We start from the raw sequence: 5,677 nt of genomic DNA, 5'->3' as shown, positions 1-5,677 counted from the left end.
AGCAGGTTCGTTTGGCACGGACCCCGCAAGCAGGTCAGTGAATGGGCCAAAACGTATACGCACTGCCAGACGGCCAAGGTGCAGCGGCACACCAAAGCCCCACCGCAGCAGTTCCACCCCACCCACCGGCGTTTCGACCACATTCATGTGGATATCGTGGGCCCCCTGCCAGTATCGCGAGGAGCGCGGCACCTCCTGACTATCGTGGACTGGTTCACAAGATGGCCGGAGGCGATCCCGCTCATCGACACCACCTCCGAATCTTGCGCCCGGGCACTGATCGCCACCTGGATATCTCGCTTTGGTGTGCCGGCCCACATTACCTCCGACAGAGGTGTCCAGTTCACCTCCAGCCTGTGGTCAGCTATGGCCAGGCTTTTGGGGACTCAGCTGCACCACACAACTGCCTACCACCCACAGTCGAACGGGCTAGTGGAGCGTTTCCACCGTCACCTGAAGTCGGCTCTCATGGCCCGCCTGCGAGGAGCTAACTGGGTGGACGAGCTTCCCTGGGTCCTACTTGGTATCCGCACAGCGCCCGAGGACGACCTGCACGCCTCGTCGGCTGAGTTGGTGTACGGCGTGCCCCTGGTCGTCCCCGGGGAGTTCCTACCAGCCCCACAGGGGCAAGAGGAAGATCCCGCAGCAGTCCTGGGCAGACTACGCGAGAAGCTCGGTAACCTGGCCCCCATATCCACTTCGCAGCATGGGCAGAACCCGACCTGTGTACCCAAAGACCTGCAGATCTGTAAGTTTGTGTTTGTATGAAGGGGCGGGCATCGGCCACCGCTACAGCGGCCCTACGAGGAGCCGTTTACGGTGCTCCGGAACAACGGGTGCACGTTTGTGCTGGACGTTGGGGGGAGAGAGGAGGTTTTCACGGTGGACCGCCTCAAACCGGCCCATGTGGACCTGGCGCAACCGGTCGAGTTTCAGGCACCGCGGCGCAGAGGCCGACCTCCCAAACAGGTTCCGGCCCAGACTGTGGACATTGGGGGGTGTATCGCCAGTTCTGGGGGGGCAGTTATGTGGCGACCCATTTCCTGGCACATCCGAACCGGCTCACAATTAGCCAGCATTCCGGCAAAGGGAGATAGCCTATGGGGGTTTGCGAGCACAGAGCTTTGGAGCCTCTGCGCCTGGGCAGGTTGAGGGAGGCTTAAAAGCAAGGCTGGGTATTTCGAATAAAGTTTTTCTTCGACTGCAGTTACCGACTCCGTGTCGTAATTTTAGCGCTGCATGTAGCATACCGCTACAAAACCTGTAAATACCATGACAGCCAGACCAAGCTCATAGTTGCGGCCTCGGTTCATCACACAGTGGGGCAAATCACCATGAAGCTCATAGACACAAAGCCTGGAACAGGGGGAGTAGTTACACAGCCTCAGTTCCATGGAGAGTGAAACAAATGTCTCAAAGCAGTAAACAAAATTGGCCTGGCCCTTGCCTTCAGTCCTGAAACCTTGTCTTCTCAGTCCATCTGGGCTGTGTTTAAACTTTCTAACACTGGGTCATCCTCTGCCTTACCAATATGCTCTGTGCAGGGATCCTGACACCATGTTCTTTCCCGTACCCAAACTTTCCAGATCAGCCCAGAACTTAGATCGATCCAACCTTGCTCTCAGTTTAGGTGGATGGGCTCTGAAGCTTCTCCAAAATTTCTCCGCTCTGCTTGCTCCAATTCTGTTTCCGACTCTGACTCTGTCTAGAATGTGCCTCGACCCTGCTGAGACCACTTCTCCTCAAACTTGCGATGCTCAGAATTTGCATTGCACCCACATGCCTCAACCCACAAGTCAGCCTCACCTTTGCTCACTTTTTCATTGTTTGCAGTGATAGTTTACAATTTAACCACAGAAAAATGCTGATAATAAAGTACTTGGTTGTATTTCTTGCTTTATGAACCAGCAGGAAACTGTTGCCTCTCAGTAGTGTCATCTTAAACCAGAAGAAACAGGCCCTTTGGCCTATGTAGTCCATGCCGATCCATTTCGACTGCCTACTCCCATCGACATGCACTGAGACCATAACCCTCTATACCCCTACTATCCATGTACCTATCCAGCCTTCTCTTATATGTTGAATTCAAGATCCCATTTACCACTTGCACTGGCAGTTCGTTCCACACTCTCAGGCCCCTCTGAGTGAAGAAATTTCTCCTGGGTTGATGGGATTAGACAGAATAGTCAGAGCACATATTAGATGGGCCGAACAGCCTGTTTCTGTTCTTTAGTAGCTGCACTCTGACATGTCAGATATTAAATGTTATTATAACATTTTCAATTGTTTTCCTTTTTTAGTCAGTCTCAACTTTATGATCCTTATGATTTAAAATAGGACTACTGAAGTTGGTCAACAGTTTATTGATGGATAATAGAGAAAGAAATATGTCTAAATACTTATTAATGACACTTTTAGTGTGGTAAATTATGGCAAATTATCACCACAATGAAGAGGTGAGCGAAAGTAAGATTGCCTCAAGGGTTGAGCCATGTGAATGTGATGTAAAGTCAGTGATTCTTGAAAGATCATCACTAATGCCTCCATTAGGCTCCAAAGGTAGTCATAGCCGAAGGGTGGTAGTGAGGATGAGCTCTTACTGCTCTTCATGGCATGCGTCTCACACAGCCTCTGACAACCAAGTCCAACTCCTGGCCTTCACTTGTGGCATAGTTCTTATGCCCATTGGAGCTGTTCTCACTGAGGAGGGCCACTGGCACCTTAAAACCAGTTGCTCCGGGCAGATGGGGCTCATTAACCACGGATGGTAGCACATCTAGAAGAGGGAAAACTCCGATTTCAAATCTCCGGCTGCCTTGCAGCTATACCCGCTCATGGGAAAGGCTTTGGGAGTAAAACCCGAGGAAAAATCCGGAGTCGGTGTCCTGAAGGCGGCTGACTGCTGTACCCAGCACCGGCACGGCAACTCCTGTGATGCTACTAGCACCGAACTATATCAACTTTCGTCGTTCCTTTGGACTTGTCATCAGCATGTCTTCCCACTACATGGGCAACAGACGGATCTCCATATCAACTTTGCCCTGTCTTGTGTCTTGGAGAGCCCGCTCCCAGTGACTACCAGAGGCGCAGTACCCATAGTTGATCACGATCAACGGAGGCCACACACTCAGAATGCCTCCATGATCTCTTCAGGCACCTCTTTCTGAAACCTGCTGTGTACACATTGTTGTCCAGGTGACATATCTGCCTTCAAAACTGCCAGTTTCCCAAGAACCTTCTCACTAGTTATGGTAAATTCACATACTTCATAATCCCTGACACCAAGAACTTCCACAATATAGTTTGTGTATTTTCACAGTGAAGAATGATACAAAATGCTTATTCAGTTCGTCCACCATTTCATTGTCCTCAATATTACCCCTCTGGCTTAGTTTTCCAGTGGTTTAATACCCACTCTCACCTCTCTTTCACACTTCCAAAGAAACTTTTGGTATCTTCTTTAATATTATTGGCTAACTTTCTTTCATATTCCATCTTTACCTTCTTAAAGATATTTTTATTTGTTTTCTGTTGGATGTTAAAAGACCAGAAGACCATAAGATATAGGAGTAGAAGTTGGCCATTCAGTCCATTGAGTCTGCTCCACCATTCAATCACCGGCTGATCCAGTTCTTCCAGTCATCCCCACTCCCCTGCCTTCTCCCCATACCCTTTGATGTCCTGTCTCATCAAGAACCTATCTACCTCTGTCTTAAATGAACCCAATGACTTGGCCTCCACAGCTGCTCTTGGCAACAAATTCCACAGATTTACCACCCTCTGACTAAAGTAATTTCTCTGCATCTCTGTTCTATATGGACGTCCTTCAATCTTGAAGTCATGCCATCTTGTCCTGGACTCCCCTACCATGGGAAATAACCTTGCCATATCTAATCTGTTCTGGCCTTTTAGTGTGGTCTCACGAGTGCTTTATAGAATCTCAACATCACAACCCTACTCTTACATTCTATACCTCTGGAAATTAAAGCCAGCATTGCATTCACCTTCTTCACCACTGACTCAACCTTTAGGATATCCTGCATGAGGACTCCCAAGCCCCTTTGCATCTCTGCATTTTGAATTCTCTCCCCATCTGGTCCTTTTGTTTATTTCTTCCACCAAAGTGCATGACCATACACTTTCCACATTGTATTTCATTTACCACCTCTTTGTCCATTATCTTCATATCATTGGCAAATTTAGCCACAAATCCATTAATCTCATAGTCCAAATCATTGACATATATTGTAAAAAGCAGCAGTCCCAACACCGACCCCTGTGGAACCCTGGTGGTAACTGGCAGTCATCCAGAATAGGATCCTTTTATTCCCACTCTCTGTTTTCTACCGATCAACCAATGCTCCACCCATGATAGTAACTCCCCTGTAACTCCATGGACTCTTATCTTGCTAAGCAGCCTCATGTGTGGCACTTTGTTAAAGGCATTCTGAAAATCCAGGTACAGCACATCTATGAGGGGTGCTTGATAAGTTTGTGGCCTAAGGTACAAGGAGTCAATTTTAGAAAACCTAGCACATATACTTTTCAACATAGTCCCCTCCTACATTGACGCACTTAGTCCAACAGTCATGGAGCATACAGATCCCTTCTTTGTAGAAGTGGTCCAGAGCAGGGGTGATTGATAAGTTTGTGGCCCAAGGCAGAAGGAGATGAGTTATGAACTTCAGAATTTCTGCATTATCACTCAAAGAGTTGAATTGCATGTGCATGTAATGAGAGTGTCTTGGACCTTCAGGTGGTTGACAACAGGAGTGATTGATAAGTTTGTGCTCTAAGGTAGAAGGAGATGAGTTATACAGCTCTCGTTATATGGACGTGCAGTTCAAATCTGAGTGAAAATGTAGGAAGTTTAAAATGAATAACTCATCTCCTTCTACCTTAGGCCATGAACTTATCAATCACCCTATGCTGTGGACCACCTCTGGAGGTCCAAGATGCCAACTTCTACAAAGAAGGGATCCATATGCTTCACGACTGCTGGACTAAGTGTGTTAATGTAGGAAAAATAAATGTGCTAGGGATTCTAAAATTGACTGCTTCTATCTTAGGCCATGAACTTATCAATCATCCCTCATACTGCATCTCCTTTGTCTTCTCTGCTTGTAACTTCCTCAAAAAATTGCAGTAACTTAGTTGAGCAGGATTTTCCTTTCAGGGAACCATGCTGGCTTTGGCCTATCTTGTCATGTGCCTCCAGGTATTACATAATCTCATCCCTAACAATCGATTCCAAAAACTTCCCAACCACTGATATCAGGCTAACAGGTCTATCTATGGTTTCCTTTCTGCTGCCTCCTACCCTTCTTAAGTAGCGGAGTAACATTTGTAATTTTCCAGTTGACTGGGACAATGCCAGAATCTATTGATTCTTGAAAGATCATCGTTAATGCCTCCTCAATCTCTCCAGCTACTTCCTTCAGAACTCGAGGGTATATTCCATCAGGTCCAGGAGGTTTATCCACCCTCAGACCATTAAATGTCCTGAGCACCTGCTCAGTTGTAATTTTCACATTGTTTTCACATACTTCACTTCCCTGACACTCTTGAATGTTCGATATACTGCAGATATCTTCCACTGTGAAGCCTGTTACAAAATACACATTCAGTTCCTCTGCCATCTCTGTATCTCTCATTATAATATCTTCAGCATCATTTT

Source organism: Hypanus sabinus, chromosome 16 (genome assembly GCF_030144855.1).
Source record: "Hypanus sabinus isolate sHypSab1 chromosome 16, sHypSab1.hap1, whole genome shotgun sequence".
Lineage (NCBI taxonomy): Eukaryota > Metazoa > Chordata > Chondrichthyes > Myliobatiformes > Dasyatidae > Hypanus > Hypanus sabinus.
Note: the sequence above shows the minus strand (reverse complement) of the source record.